The 17,922-nt window shown below is 41.7% G+C and overlaps 1 long non-coding RNA gene across 1 annotated transcript; it reads left to right on the forward strand.

The window, feature by feature from the left end:
* Positions 1-4,421: 4,421 nt before the first annotated feature.
* Positions 4,422-6,816, forward strand: LOC143269326 (uncharacterized). Its single transcript, XR_013045717.1, has 3 exons — positions 4,422-4,710; positions 5,533-5,779; positions 6,698-6,816. It is a non-coding gene; the product is annotated as an uncharacterized LOC143269326 (long non-coding RNA).
* The last annotated feature ends 11,106 nt before the right edge of the window (positions 6,817-17,922 follow it).

A 17,922-nucleotide genomic window follows, 5' to 3' on the forward strand; every position in this document is an offset into this window, starting at 1 on the left:
GAAGTTCAAAAGCAATTGAAACTTACAAAATAATTTTTTCTTTCTTTTGGATTTTTGACCTGAGGGTCTTACTGTGTAGCCCAGGATAACCTCGAGCTCCTAATTCTCTTGTGTTCATCTCATGAAAGCTGAAAATTCAGATGTATGCCATGATACCTTACAAGGGCTCTTGAAGCCTCGTTTTTGAACTGGAATATCATTTTTGCTCTCCAGCAACCAACACTAACGAAGTCAGTGAAGGAAGATCCTCCAGCTCTTCAGTAGTGGAAACTGTCTTCCAATGCTGAAGGGCAGTCATGCAGTAGGGGTGGAAGACACAACTGTCATGTACCACATAGTCTGTAGAACCAGGACCACGTGGATCACAAAGGTCTAGCATGTGCTCTCTTTAGAGAAACATCGTGAGTATAGCTGGGCCTGTTAAAAGCATTGCTGACTCCAGGGTGGAGTGTGTCACCAGAAAGCATGGAACTGAATTTCTAGGTATCCCTGGGACAGAGATTCTGTGGAGATGGCCATGGGCCTGCCCCACCCCCAAACCACTGAGCCTTAGGTCTATGGCTTGTGATGAGAGAAACAGAAACACACAGAGAGAACCGCCTACTTTGACGACGCCCCCAAGACTGCTTTCCCATTAACTATGTGGAAAGTTCTGGCTCTTTTTAAGTCCATGCTCATCAATGTAGCAGGGAGTTTCTGAGATGCACCTTCCACACTCTGGTCATTCCGTGACGGTTTCCAGTGTTTCCACTCTGCTTCATCATTGCACATTCCACCATTAGGTTGTTTGGATGTTGCTTCCAAGTCCTGCTCCACAGCAGCTCAAATCATCAAGCTGGGGTACTTTCTTGTTCAGGTACTCAGTCTGACAAACTAGGCCATCCTTCCAGTTTCAACTTCCTCCAAGGACCAGGGCTTAGACAGAGCACAAGCCTCTCGTCACCATGCACCAATGGTGGTGTGTGGTACGATTTTTTTTTTTTTTTTTTTTTTTTTGGTTTTTCGAGACAGGGTTTCTCTGTGTAGCTTTGCGCCTTTCCTGGAGCTCACTTGGTAGCCCAGGCTGGCCTCGAACTCACAGAGATCCGCCTGGCTCTGCCTCCCGAGTGCTGGGATTAAAGGCGTGCGCCACCACCGCCCGGCTAAGAGGTACGATTTTTTAATGTAGCTGTTTCCATTTCTTTTTGAGACCAGTTTCCCAGGCTCCTTGTCCTCTGAGCCATCACCAGAACTGCCCATGATGCTCTGCTTACAGAATTCTAGGCTTTTTGCTAGCCTGCTTTCAAATTCTTCCAACCTATGCCTGTAACTTATTCACAAAGCCACCCCACATTTTTAGATATAGTAATGACTCCATTCTGCTACCAGTTTTGTCTTAGTCCATTTTTCTATTGCTAGAAACACAATACCAGGCTGCCTAAATTATAAAGATATGAGGTTTATTTAGCTTACCATTCCAGGGGTTGAAGGGCCCACATTCTTGCTGACAAGAGTCCCAAGGCAGCATGAAGTAGCAGGAGGCAAGAAAAAACACATGTCCACATGCCTTCTGATCTCTTTCACTCTTCTCAGGAGGCCCTGAGTGTTCAACTCAGGGTGCTCCCCCTTGGTGGCTTTATGTAATCCTAATACCTCCCAAAGATTCCATTTCTAAGCAACATAATTAGATTAAATTTCTATCTCTTAATACCTCACCATGGGGAGTTAACTCCAACATGCGTTTCAGAGATACACAAAACTCAAACCATAGCTTCTTCTCTTGGAGAGGTTAATAGCATGCTAGGTCTTGAAAAATAGCTCCGTTGATTAATCCCTGGCCATGCAAATATGGGGACCTGAGTTCAATCCCCGGAATCCGTTACATATACAAAAGCCTGTTACATTAGTGCACGCTTCTTCCAAAACTGGGGCAGCGGGGACAAGTGGGTCCCTGAGGCTTGCACGCCAACCAGCTCAGCCTAACTGTTAAGCTCTCAGTTTCCAGTGAGATACCCTGTCTCAAAAACTGCGGTGGCTGGCATCTGAGGATTTACATGGAAAGTTGATCTCCTTGCATTCACACACATGCACACACTCTCACACACGGGCACACACACAATCACACAAATAATAAATAAAAATAATTGCTATAGTTTTCAAGAGCATGAATAGTGAGTACATATTTATAAATACACAGAGAAAGTTGAAGAGAGACAGGAAATAAAAGAAATATTTAGTTTCAGAAAGGTGGGAACAGACAGCATGAGAGTCTTTGGTGAGTTGGAGCAGACTTGTGCTTTGCTGACCATTAATGTACAATAAAGAAAGTATGGCTTATTTAGAAGCAGTAGGCTGATCCAGAACCAAGGAGAGGTATGCTTCCAGAATGGAGATGCATGACAACCTACTCACCATGTTACTTTTCCTCTGGAATGTTCTAAATCTCATCATGGACAGGAAACAAGAGAAACCAGCAGAGGTTTTAGCTCTCCTCATGGACAGAGACACACTCATACACCCTGGGACAGATTTGGGATACTGAAGCTAAAACCTGGGAAGAAAGCTTCAGAACTTTGGTTTTCTATAGTCGATGTTGCTTAACAGAGTCCAGTGTGGGGCTTCCCAGATGTTCCAGGAGTGTATGGAGCTCTGAGCTGACCTCCTTGGAAGCCTATGTAGAGACAATTGGGAACCAGGGGCAGGACCCTCAGCAAAGTCATAGCCCATGACACACAGCGTTTCCTCTTAGATTTCAAGTGATCCATTTCCCATTGCCCCTGTGCAGAGCCCAGGCGGCAAAGTCAGCCACCCTGGAGAAAGATGTTCCCAGGAGCATCTAATTCTGTTGAGCATATTTCAACTTTGTTTCATGTAGTTGCATAACCTTCATATTCAGATACTAAAAGATTCTAAAGAAAGGAAAATTAATAACTAACCTTTCTAATAAACTTAGATGAAGTAATCCTAAATACTAGCAAAGTAAATCCAAGATAATGAGGTTTCTTCAGTGTGCAAGGATGATTTAACATTTAAAAATCAATATGAATCTCTGTATTCATAGATTTAAGGGGGGGAACCAATCTCAGTGGATTCGGCAAAAGCAATTACCACAGCTCAGCACCCACTCCTGATTGAATGAAGGCAAAACTTCTTAGCAAACTAGAGAGAAAACTGAAGACTCTGCCTTCCCTCTCCCAATTACTGAGAGAAGCATATTCAATTCTTCCACAAAATTATAAGCATTGACCTTTTCTTTTGCTGTCTACAACATTTGCTTTATATGTTTCAAATCTCTCTTATAAGGAACATGAAGCATTAGAATTGTTAAGTCTTTTTTCTTTGAACGCGACAACATCACCAGATGGCTTCTTTAAATCCAGGAGGGCTTGTGGCCGATCTAGCCCGCTAGTGCTGATGGTTAGTTTTAATCGCCAACTGGGTATGACTTAGAAACCCCCAGGGGAGAGTTTCAGTGACTCTAGACCAGGCTGGCCTGTGGGGATGTCTGTGGGGATTGTTTTGATGGTCTTCATTCACATGGGAAGACCCAGCCTGAAAGTGGCCAACCACCATTTCCTGGTTTGGCCTCTGGAGCCTGTAAGAGTGAAGAGAGCTAGTTGAGCACTAAGCATGCATGCATGCATGCATCTCTCTGCTCCTGACTGCAATGTGCCTGAGTTGCTTCAAGTCCCTGCCTTGACTTCCTTCAAACAATGGCCTGGAACCTGGAACTGTGGGCCAAATAAACCCTTTCTCACTTAAGTTGCGACCGACCACTGAGGTTATTCTATCACAGTAACAGGATTGACCAGGCCTCTATTAGTATTAGGCTTATGCTAGGTTTTCATATCTTCTTCCATTCTTCTGTGTTCCGCTCTTCCTGTCACCCAATATTTCAAAGTGTAAATCTTGTAAGCAGCCCTTACCTTGTGTGTTTGTCTGTTAATTGTTTTAACTGGCCTAGGGATTCTTTCATATCAAGTGCTGTTACTGATACATTGTAATTGAAATACACTAAAACATTACTATTGTTTTCCATGTGGACTACCTGTACGTTTGTGTTATCCTATATGGAGGTGTTTACTAAAATTAACATCCAGAAATAGAAGCGAATTAGTCAGCCGGGCGGTGGGCACAGTCGGGAGGCAGAGGCAAGTAGATCTCTGTGAGTTCGAGGCCAGCCTGGGCTACAGAGTGAGTTCCAGGGAAGGCTCTAAAACTATACAGTAAAACCATGTCTCAAAAAGCCAAAAAAAAAAAAAAGTGAATTAGTCAAAGGTTTGTAGCTTTAGAATAGGTTTTCACAAACAGCACACCTGTATGCCGACACTTAGGTTGAAAAGTGGAGCTCTGCCTTCAGGAATTTCCTTAGTGTTCTTTGGACCATGGACCCCAGAATTCAGACGAGATCTCCATTGTTACAGATGAAATATTCCAAAGAACCCTCAAAGCATGTCCACACGTCAGTGGTATAGAGTGTGTATCTGAGACCCTTGAGTCTCAACCTACCTGATGCCAGCATGCCTACAGGAATTAGTTGCATTTCAAACTAAACTGGAGCGTGGGTTTTTTAACTGTGCTCTCCAGCCATTAGGTTTATAAACTGGTGAATCCAGCCAGACTGTTCATTACTGAAACCCGGCCGGCAGCCTTCAAGCATAGCATGTGTACTGTCTGCCAAGCTGAGAGTGCTGCTCTTCTTCAGAGGAAGAAGATGCGGAGAGGACAGAGGTAGGCTCAACCAAAGTGACATCAAATCTGCTCCAAGGGCTCAACAGTTGTGTCACAAGAGGACCCTGTGGAGAACTTCACAGTATCTGTGCAGCAAAGCACCATTTAGTCAAAGTTAAATTTGGGTCACCTTTCAAAAGCGTACAAGAGTGTCCCTACATCTTACAAAGTCTAAGACTTGGTAATCTTAGGTCCATTAATTTAATAATCCATTCTAGAGCCAATGTCAAATGAGTGTGTGTGTGTGTGTGTGTCTGTGCGTGTGTACACTCAGGTGCATACATACATACATACATACAAACACATACATATATGTATGTATATATATATATATATATAAAACACTTTTGTAAAATCTGGGTAATTAATTGATTATTTGATTTTATCTCTTGGTAGCTTTTCACAAGTGTGTGTATGACCGATTCTCTTCAGATTCTCATTTGCATGGAGGACCATGTCATCCCCTCATTCCTAGCCTGTGCATGCTCAGATCTAACTGGAGTCTTTTGTACTGACGTGCACACATTATTTAATGTCCTTTGATGGGTATGTTTAGCACCCTCATAATGAAAGTAACTCTCTGGAGGTTAGGATTCCCATTTTCCTTGGCTAACCTCTTTCTGCATTCCACGCAGCTCTTTTGCTTCCTCCCTTTTCCCTAGGCTTCTCCAACTGTGTTTTGTTGAGCTTTTCTGCACTTACACTTCCAAGTGTAATTAGATAAGGCATCTTAATTAATTATAATAATAATTTTCATACATGACTTCCTTTATAAAAATTACACGCCTTACACCTCTCTATGACTTTTTATATTACTAACAGCACAAATTCCCACGTGTGCGTTCATCAGAGGAGACACTCTGTTGGTAAGCCTCACCTTCCACTTCATTTGAGACAGGATCTCTTTGTTGCTTTTCAACTGTATACATCAGGGTAGCTGACCCACAAACAGAGGATTCTTCGGTCTCTATCATCAGTCTAGGAGCCCTGGGGTTACACATGTCTGTGCTGCACGTCCAGCCTTGACCTGGGGTCTAGGGATTGGAAGTGAGAGCCTCACGCTTGTGTGGTAAGCGCTTTCACCCTCCCCCCCCCCCAGTCATCTCCTCAGCTGATACATTTTCCTTTTGATATTACAAATTCAATTCCATAGATTAGTCATGGGGGTGGGGTCAGCCCCTCACCCATGCCAGGTAAATTCTCTGACCTATATCCTCCACCTAGTGTCATAGATTTGTAACTTTTTAATTTAATTTGACTGTGGTGGGAACATTTAGTATGAGACCTACCCTATTAACAAGCTGCAAGTGTATAATACATCACTGTTGACAACAGATGCAACGCGCGGGTCTCCAGAGCTTATTCGTCTTGCTTAACTGGGACAATATAATTACTTCTTATGCTCTTAGAGATCCAATGCCAAATTCAAAGATGATTTACCTCCCAACACTACAGGCTTCTTCTGTGTGTGCCTACATATTGACCTATACGGGGAATTATTATATTTATGGATAGTTTTGTCTTGTTGTTTACCATGAACTTAGGAAAAGTAATTGTGCCACCCCAGTATGGGGACACAGGAAACCAGTGGGCCACAGAGTCGCCACTAAAGTCAAAACATTCAGTGTGCATACTGTTTCTTAGAACCTTCTGTTCCCATAGAAAGAACAGGAGTCAGGATGTCCCAAAGCGCACAGCACTGTGCTGGAGGAAGGGGTCTGGGGAGTGCCATCCCATTTCCCTGACTGGGTTTTAATGAGGTTGCTCCACATTCTCCTGGGATGTAAGAACCAGTTTGTAGGGGTAGTTGTCTGTGCTCTACCCCCGAAACACCACCCCTAGTAGGCAGCAGGTAACTGCTAGGTACCTGCCCCACCCCTGGGGCGTGGCCGAGGGAGCTTTAAGACCTGGGATGCGTACATACTTGATCTCTCTGCTTGGCTACCTGGTGAACTTGGATGTTCCATGCTGGGTGCTGGTGCTGCAGATCAAGGCAGAGTTCTCCAGAGAACCACGTTGGACTGCGCCCCACCCCTCCTGGACCCCGCAACCAACTCCCTTATGCTTATTGTGAGTTAACCCAGAATAAATCCCTTTTGACTATCAGACGGACTCCATGGAATTGCCTCATTTCTAGTTAGTAAATTTCTCAGAAGGTATTTGATCCATGTGCTGTACATTCTTTGTCAATGTGCAGAAAGGGGGGTTCGTGGCTTTCTATCCATCTATTTTGCTGAAATCATTCAAGGCTTGCTTTCTTAAACCCTCTAAGACAGTGGCTCTCAACCTTCCTAATGCTGCAACCCTTGAATATAGTTCCTCATGCTGTGGTGATCCCTGACCATAAAGTTATCTACTTCATAACTGTAATTTTGCTACTGTTAGAAATCATAATGTAAATATCTGATATGCAGGACATGTGATACAGAACTCCCAAAGGGGTCGCAACCCACATGTTGAGAAACACTGCTCTAAGCACAAACTTTGTTTTTTAAAACAAACAAACAAACAAACAACAACAGAACAAAAACAAAACTTTCTCAGGCCTAATGAATAGCTCATGGATCCACTGCTTTTCCAGCATGTAGAGGCCAAGAGTTCAATCCTCAGCAGAAACAAGGCTCCCAAGCCCCTACTGAGATACACATGTGTGTAGATAGAAGTTTCTCCAGTCCTGCCCGGCCCACTGTCTGGAATGAATCTCACTTGCATCCTGCCACCATTTGGTTCCAAGTAAACACACAGAGGCTTATATTATTTACAAACTGTATAGCCTATGGGTCCGGCTTCTTGTTAGCTAGCCCTTATAACTTAGCTCAACCATTTCTATTCATCTATATGTTGCCATGTGGCCATGGTATTACCAGTCTGCTGGCATCTTGTTGCTCCTTGGGCAGCAGGCTGGTGTCTCTCCCACTCATCTTTCTTCTTCTCTCTCTTCAGGATGAATGTACTGCCTCACCTTATTCTGCCTCAACATTGGCCAGACAGCTTTATCTATCAATCAGTCAGAGCCATACATATTCACAGCATGTAGAAAGACATCCTGCAGCACATGTGTGTCCTCATGATTGTGTGCCTCTTCTAAGTGTTGACTGTAGATTGATTCCTTGTAGTCTTTGAAGGGTTAATACAGACAGGAGAAGATGAATAAGAAGTTTTAGGTTGCCGGTTTGGAGTGTAAGTCCGTCATTGGGCTTATGACATGCAATCATTTCTTATTTTTAAATGGTAATAAAGGGGACATGTGAAGAATCCAATAAAATAAGAGAAGTTAAGGCACTGTTGGTGACACTTGAAAATGAAGACATGAGGCCGGGTGGCGGTGGCGCACGCCTTTAATCCCAGTACTCAGGAAGCAGAGGCAGGCAGATCTCTGTGAGTTCGAGGCCAGCCTGGTCTACAGAGCAAGATCCAGGACAGGCACCAAAACTACACAGGGAAACCCTGTCTCAAAAAAAAACCAAAAAGGAAAAAAAAAAAGAAAATGAAGACATGAAGTAGATAATAATATGAGACAAATTATTCTGGCAACATTAAAAAGGAAGAAACAAAGCCGGGCGGTGGTGGCGCACGCCTTTAATCCCAGCACTCGGGAGGCAGAGCCAGGAGGATCTCTGTGAGTTCGAGGCCAGCCTGGGCTACCAAGTGAGTCCCAGGAAAGGCGCAAAGCTACGCAGAGAAACCCTGTCTCGAAAAAGCAAAAAAAAAAAAAAAGGAAGAAACAAAGAGTAGGGTGATTCAACTGAGACACCAACAGGTCCTAAACCAAAGGCAGCTTGTGGAAAAAGGGGCCTTCCTTCCCACACACAGGCAGAGTAGGGTGATTCAACTGAGACACCAACAGGTCCTAAACCAAAGGCAGCTTGTGGAAAAAGGGGCCTTCCTTCCCACACACAGGCGCTGTGAGTTACTTTTCCCAGCCTGGAGCACACAGTCTTGGCACCTTAATATGAGGTCGGGGGACCGGGGAGATGATGGCTCAATGGGTGAGGCACTTGCCACCCCAGCAGCAGGACTTGAGTTCAGATCATCAACCCCTCCTAACAGCCAGACATGGTGGCATGTGTCTGTAACACCAGTGTGGGAGGGTGGAGACAGGTGAATCCTGGAGCCTGGGGACAGCCAGTTTAGCCAAAATAGGGAGCTCCAGTTTCCGTGAGAAAGTTCATCTCAAACTAAAATCAAATGATGGGAGAGCAATTGAGAAAGATCCCAATGTCAACCTCCTCTATATGTGCATACATACACTTGCATGCACAAGTACATACACACACACACACACACACACACATATGTATATATAAATTAACATGGAACATTTCCACCTTCAAGCTCATGAATATTGAACCACCTTTAATGACTATTGCAGTAGCATCTTTAGGAAAAAGGATAAAATTGAATGATTCTGGCTATTTTGGCCTTGTTTTCACATTTTTCTCCATTTCTAAGGTATGGGTTGCAATTCTACAACAGTTCTTAATATACAAGTAAAGACTTCTGTTATTAAAAAAAAGACAAAACAACATAACTTATCAACACATTTACATACAAAAACCACATATGGCTTATCTTTACATCAAAGTTTGCTTCAAGTATAAAAACGCATTATGACTTATGATTTCCTGGTCGAAAATTATGTCTGTACAATGCATCAACTAATACTTTCAATACAAAACCAAATGTGAATGTGTCTGTCAACTTATTTCATAAGGCATAATAAATACAAAGTTATAGGACAGTAGCACTAATTTTGAATTGTTGTAGCTATATACGTGAAGGCCCCATTCAGAGGACGGACACAGGGAAGTAAACCCCAGGGATGTCTATGTTCTGCCTGATTCCTCAAAGCATTCTGTGGCTCATGCACCAAGGAAGCCAGTAAGACCGGAGTGGGCTATGACTATTCGTTCATATTCAGGCTTCCCTGATACACACACCAGCCCTGCGGTACCCCCTAGTTGATAGATGCATAGTGGCTTGGTCATCATAAAATATAAAGTGAGTTGGGTGACTTTAAATGATGGTGAAACACCCATTCTCACTTTAGAAAGGAACGAGCCTTTGAAATAAGGACAACAGATATATCCCTCCACCAAAAGGCTTTGTAATTTCTGAAATGGATCCTATAAATTGCCAGGAGAGATGTTGTGTTTTCAGACTCAGAGCCTTAAGTCTAGACATTTTCAGATAGTTTCCCCAGCATATTTCTGCTAACAAATAGAAAAAAAAATAGTACTATCTGAGTAACCCATTTCAATAGGTTGGTCAAAATATCATAATTACTCTTTATAGCTGCCATTTTTCTCATAGCATGAAATCATGGTTCAAGCTTAGGTCGAGCATATAATGATATAGTTCCATTTAAATATTTTTTGAATAGCAAAAGTGGTAAAAAAATCACAGTTTACCAAATAACCAAACTAATAAGTATTATTTTCATGAAATACATAGCCTTTTATCATCCCTTAACAAATATCATTATCCATAATGCCAGACATTCAATAAACATGAGGACCTGATTTTGTATTCTCAGTACCCACATAAAAAGCTGAGCATGGCTGTGCATACCTGTACCATCAGCACGGGGAGGCAGAGACAGGAGGACCCCTGGACACACTGGCCAACGAGTCTAGCCAATCAGAGAGCTCCAAGTTCTCAGTGTGTGTGTGTGTGTGTGTGTGTGTGTGTGTGTGTGATAAAGGAAGTCATCCAAAGTCAATCTCCAGCCTCCACATGCACATACAGACCCCCCCCACACACACACAGAGAGAGAGAAAGACAGAGACAGAGACAGAGATAGACAGAGAGAGAAATAAGCTAGGATAAAAAGTTATTCTGATTCCTTGCCTGTACTCTCCTGACAAGTTCTGCAGACTATACTTAAGACTTTCCCTTTTGAGCTGATGAGCAAATGCTGCATCCTAGCCAGGAAGGTTGTACTCTCGGATTTTAGGAGGCTGAAATAACAGGGTCCCATGTTCAAGGCCAGCCTGTCTGAAAAATAAGCAGACTAGAATGAGCAAACAAACAAAAGAAGGGAATGTAAAACTGTATTTGACGGTTTCATTTTTCTCAGTAATAATGTGTCATTTATCAAAGAAATGTCTGTATGTCTAAATGACAACCATCTGAATCTCCTAGGAAGATAAATCAACCTCATACAGAAATTCCTGATTTTCTTTACTCAAAACACTCAGCTCATCAGCAAATAATCATTCATAGATGTATATGTGGTGAGAGAAAAACATTTAGGTAGTTAAAGTTGATGAACTAGAAACCGTCAAACAGCCAAGTTGAATTGTTAAACACTTAGAGGTTACTACCCAAATGCTACTCAATTTTTCAGAAACCAGAAAAATAAAGTTTATCCTGGGTAAACTTCATTATTTTGCTGGCTTTATTTACTACAAAACCCAAAATTTGGTCATTCTCAATCCACTTGTTTACCTTGACACTGCGAATTCTACTGTTCCTCGTCACTATTCTCTGTAGACGTGGTCTGGATATTATACTTACAGGTTCGGTACTGATGGCTCTCCTCACCGGTGCTGTGAGGGTTAGTTCTGTGGAATTTCTGCCAACTCGACACACTCTGGAATCACCTGGGAGAAGATTCTTGATGAGGAACTGTCTAGATGAGGCTGGCCTGTGGGCATGTCTATGAACGATTTTCTTAATTAGGTCAATTGAGGTGCAAAGACCCACACTGGAGTGAGCAACACCGTCTCTTGGGCTGGGCCTCAGAATGAAGAACAAGGAAAGAGGAAGTTGAGCCATAGCACATATGCAATGTGGGAGCCCGTTTTCCGGTTCCTCGTGGTTTTACCCAGCAGGTCCGCATAGAGAGGATGGTTAGGACCACGGGCCTGAGTGCAGGTGTCTGAGATGGTCTGCACTCGGCTGTGCTGGTGTGTGGGGGGTGGGGATTTTTTGCTCCACCCCTTGGCATCTCTATAAATACCCTAGGGCAGAGACAGTCAGGGCCCATTGGAATAGGTTTCAGGCCCTCTTGAGGCTAAGAACAGGTATTTTCTGTTTCTCTTCACACCTAAAACCTTCTAATATTTCCTACTCTTCTCACTCAAGAACACTCTGGGGAAATGTGGGGGTGTGGGGTAGACCCCCGGAATTCATATACACATTCTTTTTCTGCTCTGGACTGTGGATTCAACTAGCTGCTCCCAGTTCTGGCCACCTTGCTTCCCTGCAACGACAGTGACCTGGAGTCATGAGCCAAGTAAGCCCTTTCTCCCCTAAGTTACTTTTGCCAGAGAATTAATAGCAACAGGAAAGCAAACTAAGATCTGAGTGCTAAGCTGGCATCAAATTATTCTTTCACTTTATATCTACTTCATATTTTGGATAATATTAAGGATGTAAGGGGTGGGAGTAATTTCAACACACTTGCACCATACATTAGAAGTGATCCCCTTTGTTGGTGGCACATGGAATGGTGAAATAGCATGATCAAAAGTTCAAGGTCAACCTAAGCTTCGTACGGAGTTTGAGGCCAACCTGGCTTATGTAGACTTTGTCTTGAAAAGAACAAGTTGAAGCAGTTGATAGTAAAATAAATTATTCATAACAAGAAGCATATAATTTGAAAAATATTGGCATGAATTCTCCTACCATCAAAACCCAAACAATGCAGTCTTCCTGTGACATTTTGGTAACCTTCTTTTACCCTACTCCTTAATGTTTACAGTCAAACATGATTGCTGCCAAGGTAGGCTTGCATTTTCTAGAACTGCATGTCACCATATAGCACTGGCTTCTGTTGATAGTTTTTGTAGCTAATCCGCATCACTGCACATTAGAATTCTTCCCTTCACATAGCTGGGTGGAGATCCATTACCTGTGCCATGATTTGTTTATTCCTTTATTTGTTGACAGGTGTTTGGGTGGCTTCCAGATGTTACAATGGAGCTGTTGTAACCATTCCTGTGCAAGTTTTATTTAAGTGTCTGGAGTAGAATGACTAAGGTAGGTGACTTGTGGATGATGGGACAAACTGTTAAGATGTTCCCTAGAATGATTGTACCCTTCTGTATTCAACTGTAAAAATCAGTTCTACTTCCTTACCAACCCAAGATCAAGCCAGATTTCTAGGTCTCAGTACTTAAATGAATGTGCAGTAGCATCTCCTGGCTTGGTCTTTCTCTGAAGATTGAGATTACACAGCTCTTCCCATGGGCACAGTTGCAGCCTCACCTGTTGGAGCCCACTAGGTTTCCTAGTGGCTATACCCAGCAGGACTGCATGGGAGGTTGATTGGACCATGGGACTGGGTACCAGGTGTTTGTAACAGTCTAACTAGCAAGGAGGAGGTCTTTTGCTCCACCCCTTGGCATTGTTATAAATAGCCCTTTGGAATAAAGTTCTGGGCTGATGGATACAGATTCAGGCCCACCCAAGTCTATCCTGTTTTCTGTGTGTGTGTGTGTGTGTGTGTGTGTGTGTCCCCTTATTTCTAACTAAGTCCCTTATTCCTCAAGAGTTCCTGGGGTAAATAAGTGTGGGGGCTGGTCTCTTACACTCACCACCATCACTGTCGAAGTGCCTGTCTAAATCATTTGCCCACTTCAAAACTTACGCTGAATGCATGATAGTAAATGGCATTTTTCCCATTATGCCTAGTGTTTTGAATCTCTGAGTATTTTTTAAAGAGTGTATCAATTGTTGCTCAAGTCCAATTTAAGTTTTTCTTTCAAGTTTTATTTGTTGACATATACAAAACTGATAAGCTCATAAGCCTTATGTTGTCTTCTAGAATGATCTTTTAATTAAAAAATTATATAGTTTAATCTATTTTAGTTAACTTTTATATAGTACAAAGTATGCCTCACAATTTTTGTTCCAAATAGATATCCACTCATTCAACAAAACAAATTATAACCTCCTCTATTGATTTATATTTGTATGTCAAATCTGCTGAGGAATATGTGTGACATGGAAAGACAGTGCAGAGGTTCCTCCATCTTGTACACTTGCTCAGGCCATTTTAGGTTTAACTAGAATTTGATTCACTTGATGGGAAGCCCCATAGAAAGTTAAATTACTCAATTCTATTCTTTGAATCTGAGGTCAAGATGCTCCAGCTAACTTCTGTTAAGCAGCTTGCTTGTGCAAACCTCCCCCCTTCAGGTGTAACTGCTTATCTTAGCTTCTGTAAAACTGCTTGCCTATGCAAAACCTCCCCCTGCAGCTGCCAAGTGAGACATCAGGATGTAGTTTTTGCCTTTAAAAACCCCTAACTCGAAACACCCAGTGCTACACTTAGGTCTCAAATACATGTGTAGTCCCAGGTAACTGCAACAAAGGCTTACAACTGGCTATCAACTATGAGATCTCTGGTGGTCTCTCCCTAACATATGTGTATTGATGTGAGAATATACTTCTGGACTTTATGGTACCATCTTGATTTGACTATATTTATACTTACCTGTTATCTTGGGTAGTTGTGCCTTTTAACAAAAAATTATTAAATGTAAACACTAATGTACTATTTTCCCAAGGTTATTTGGTTACCCAAATATTTTGTACTTTAAAGTTTTGAAGGTAGTTTCACAAATGCTATCTAAAAACTGTTAATATTCTTATTGTCGTTCTGTTGAATACAAGTCAATGTGAAAACTGACATTTCACAGTATTAAGGTTTTCAACCCCTGATGTGCATACCACACTACTAAAGTTTACTTTTTCACTGGAGAATGCAGTGTACAAGTCTTTTATCAAATCTATCCCTCACTAGCTCACATTTTTATGCTATTCTAAGTGGCATGTAATTTCCTCATTAATTGCTGCTTACATAGAATAGAAATGAGTTTTTGTATATTCACTTGCATCTGAGTTTTAAATCAGGAGTAGTGAATACTGGCTTTGTCAAACATTCCTGCATCTACCAAAAGAATGTTTGCTTTGTGACAGACTGTTAGATTTCTTCATTATCCCAAGTTTGCACTTCTGACAAGCTACTTTGGCTGTATCATTTTTCTTTTTAACAGACTGCTGGATTTGAACTACTCAACTACGATGTGGGATTGCCTACATTTATGTCAGAATGCTATCTTCTTCGACTAGCAGAGTGATGCTGGCCTTTGTGAGTTGGGTACCACATTCTGGTCTCAACACTGCGAGCACTTGTTCAGCATGGGTGTTTTCTGTAAATGCATGAAGGGATTAATCAGTTTTCATACTTGACCTTTTTTGGTCAGAAATACTTGTAGAATGGGTGATTTCTTTGCTTCTGAAATTATGTCTACTTTTCTCAGTAGTGTGGCTAGTGGCTTATCAGTTTTACTGCGAAGAACTAGCTCTTTAATTCACTATTTTCCCCCTAATTGATTTTGTTTCCACTGCACTCTTTCCTTTCTTACTTTGGGGCTCACCTACTTGCACATAGAAGCTGAGGTCAATGAATATAGGAGTCTTTCCTTTCCTAAAATAATCTTTTGATGCTATGCATTCCTCTACAAATACTACAGTGTGGTTTCCACAGTTTTTAAGGACTTATCTTTAATTATTTAAGAGCAAGAGAGAGAAGAGGGAGAGAATGGTTGCAGAGGCCAAAGGAAGTTGTCAAGTTCTCTGGAGCTGGAGTTACAGGAAGTTGTGAACCACCAAACGTGTGCGCAGAGAACCAAATTTGGGTCCTCTGGAAAAGCAGTATGTTCTCTTAACAACTGATCCTTCTTTCCTGAATCTCATTCTCATTTGCATTCAACTCAATACACTACTCACTTTATTTTTCACATTTAAACAGTTTATATATTCATCTTTAAACTAGATTTCTTATGTTCAGTACAGTTGGGTTGTCTTTAAATTATTCAATCTGATAATAAAAGTAACTTTGACAACTTATAGGCAATGTAATTCTAGAGGTGTTTAAATCTACCATCTTGCTGTTTATTTTCTATTTGTCCCATAACTTGTTTACCTTTTCAGCTACCTTCTTTCGGATTTGTGTGTGTGCATTAGTGTCCATTAGTGCAGGCATGCATGTGCCATAGTCCACATTCAGAGTTCGGAAGACGATCAGTAGTGTTGATCTTCCCCTTCCAGAGTGGGTGAGGCTGAGTCTTCTGTTTGCTATGTAGATGTTGTCCATCCGGCCGGCCCAGTCTTCTAGAGGTTCTGTCTCTGTCTCGCAACTCGCAGTAGGTGCAACAGCATTACAGATGTGCCCTGCAGATGTGCCGTGGACCCTAGGTATTCAAACTGGTTCTCATCAAGATGTTCTCACCCACTTAGCCACTTCCAGGCCATTTGGACTTTTGTTGTTGTTGCTGTTTTATGGTTGGAACTGATCACTTTCACGAGCTTATTACAATTTTTTGCCATTACAGCTGACGTTCTTCCTTATGGCAGTCTACTTCCAGATATTGTCATCCTGCTTTAGAAGTGTGAACAGCTCAGGACAGGATACTTCACTGCATCCTCCCAACCATGATCACGGCCCACATGTCAGCTCTACCTTGGTTAAGAACATGATAACATTTTACATTTATCTTTGAAACAATGGGAAGTGTCTTTAGTATTTAACATTTTGGTCCTGGTTGCTTTGTGTAGTTACAACTTTCGTGGTATCCTTTCCTTCTTGAACATTGCCTGTAGCTCCCTGAACTCTTTCAGCCTTTCTAGATCTGAAGAAAAAGTTCCATTTTCATTTCTGAAAACCACTTTCACTGAGTATAAATCTAAACTGCAGACCCACCTTCAGAACTTTGAAGATATTCTGCCAAGACATCCTCTTCCCTCTTTTCTTCAGCTTCTATTTTCAAATTCCCTTGCTGGCTTTAAGAAATTTGCTGTCATTACCCTGAGAATTCAGTGTCTCTCAGAGACAACCATGTGGTGCCTCATGCTAACATATAGAAACGATTTTGTACATCTTGTCTTTTGTTTTCAAATTTCCAATGGAAGGCTAAGGTAATCCCTATTATTCCATTTCAGCCAGAGACAAAAAGTTCAAGTTCAGATCATCTGCTCTGAATGCAAAAAAATTATTGACTGTACTCGGTGTTTAAGTCATGACAAGTGCTTCACCTAGACACAAAAATTACTGAACTGTTTTATCAGACCCCTTTTCATACACAGTATATACACCTATAGAAAAAGGAAAATATTAATATATTAAAATATAGTGTATAGACAAAGTACTTATGCATTCTAACCTTGTTTGAGTGACATATAAGGAAACTTGTTACAAGTCATAATGCCGTCATATCTGCCAAGAAAAGACTACAGCATCTGAGTCACCTGGGAAAAGTCATTCCTGTTTCGTTTTTGGAAATAATTATTCATTGGTTTCTATTTATTAAATATATCCTTACACCTTCCATCACTTTAGAAAACCATAAAGTTGGCAAACTAAGCTGCATTTTAGTAAATATTTTGATCCCAGAAAGCAAAACTGGGCAACAGACCTATATACAAACAAAGTATACAGTTGAAATCTTTGGGCAAGAGGCAACAAGAATGTAAATGGATGAGTAGCTCCTCTCATCAAATTCTATCAAACAGTGGATCACAGTAGGCATGCAGATGAGCATGTCAAGCTGCTGCCAGTGTGTAAATTCCTTTCATGATGAACCTATATAAATAATACTATGGTAAGGCTGACAATAGAAAAATACTATTTGTAGCATACTATAATTAGAAAAAGTTAATGGTACAAAGCATTGTGGTGGTATTGTGTTCACCAAAATATTGTGTACTCTAATAAACTTATCTGGGGTCAGAGAACAGACAGCCACTAGATACAAAGGCTAGAAAACGGTGGCACTCACACCTTTAATCCTAGCATTCCAGAGATAGAAATCCCTCTGGATCTCTGTGAGTTCAAGGCCACATTGGAAATAGCCAAGCATGGTGACACGCCTTTAATCCCAGAAAGCCAGCCTTTAATCCCAGGGAGTGGTGGTAGAAAGCAGAAAGATATATAAGGCGTGAGGACCAAAAACTAGAGGCTTTGGCTGGTTAAGCATTTGGCTGGATAAGCATTCAGGCTTCTAGCAGCAGTTCAGCTGAGAGTCATTGGGATGAGGACACAGAAGCTTCCAGTCTGAGGAGACAAGACCAGCTGAGAAGTTGACCAGGTGAGATAGCTGTGGTTTGTTCTGTCTCTCTGATCTACCAGCATGGACCCCAATAACTCGCCTCCGGCTTGATTTTATTAATAAGAACTTTTAAGATTCCTGCTACAAAGCA

Source organism: Peromyscus maniculatus, chromosome 18, assembly GCF_049852395.1.
Source record: "Peromyscus maniculatus bairdii isolate BWxNUB_F1_BW_parent chromosome 18, HU_Pman_BW_mat_3.1, whole genome shotgun sequence".
Taxonomy (NCBI): Eukaryota; Metazoa; Chordata; class Mammalia; order Rodentia; family Cricetidae; genus Peromyscus; species Peromyscus maniculatus.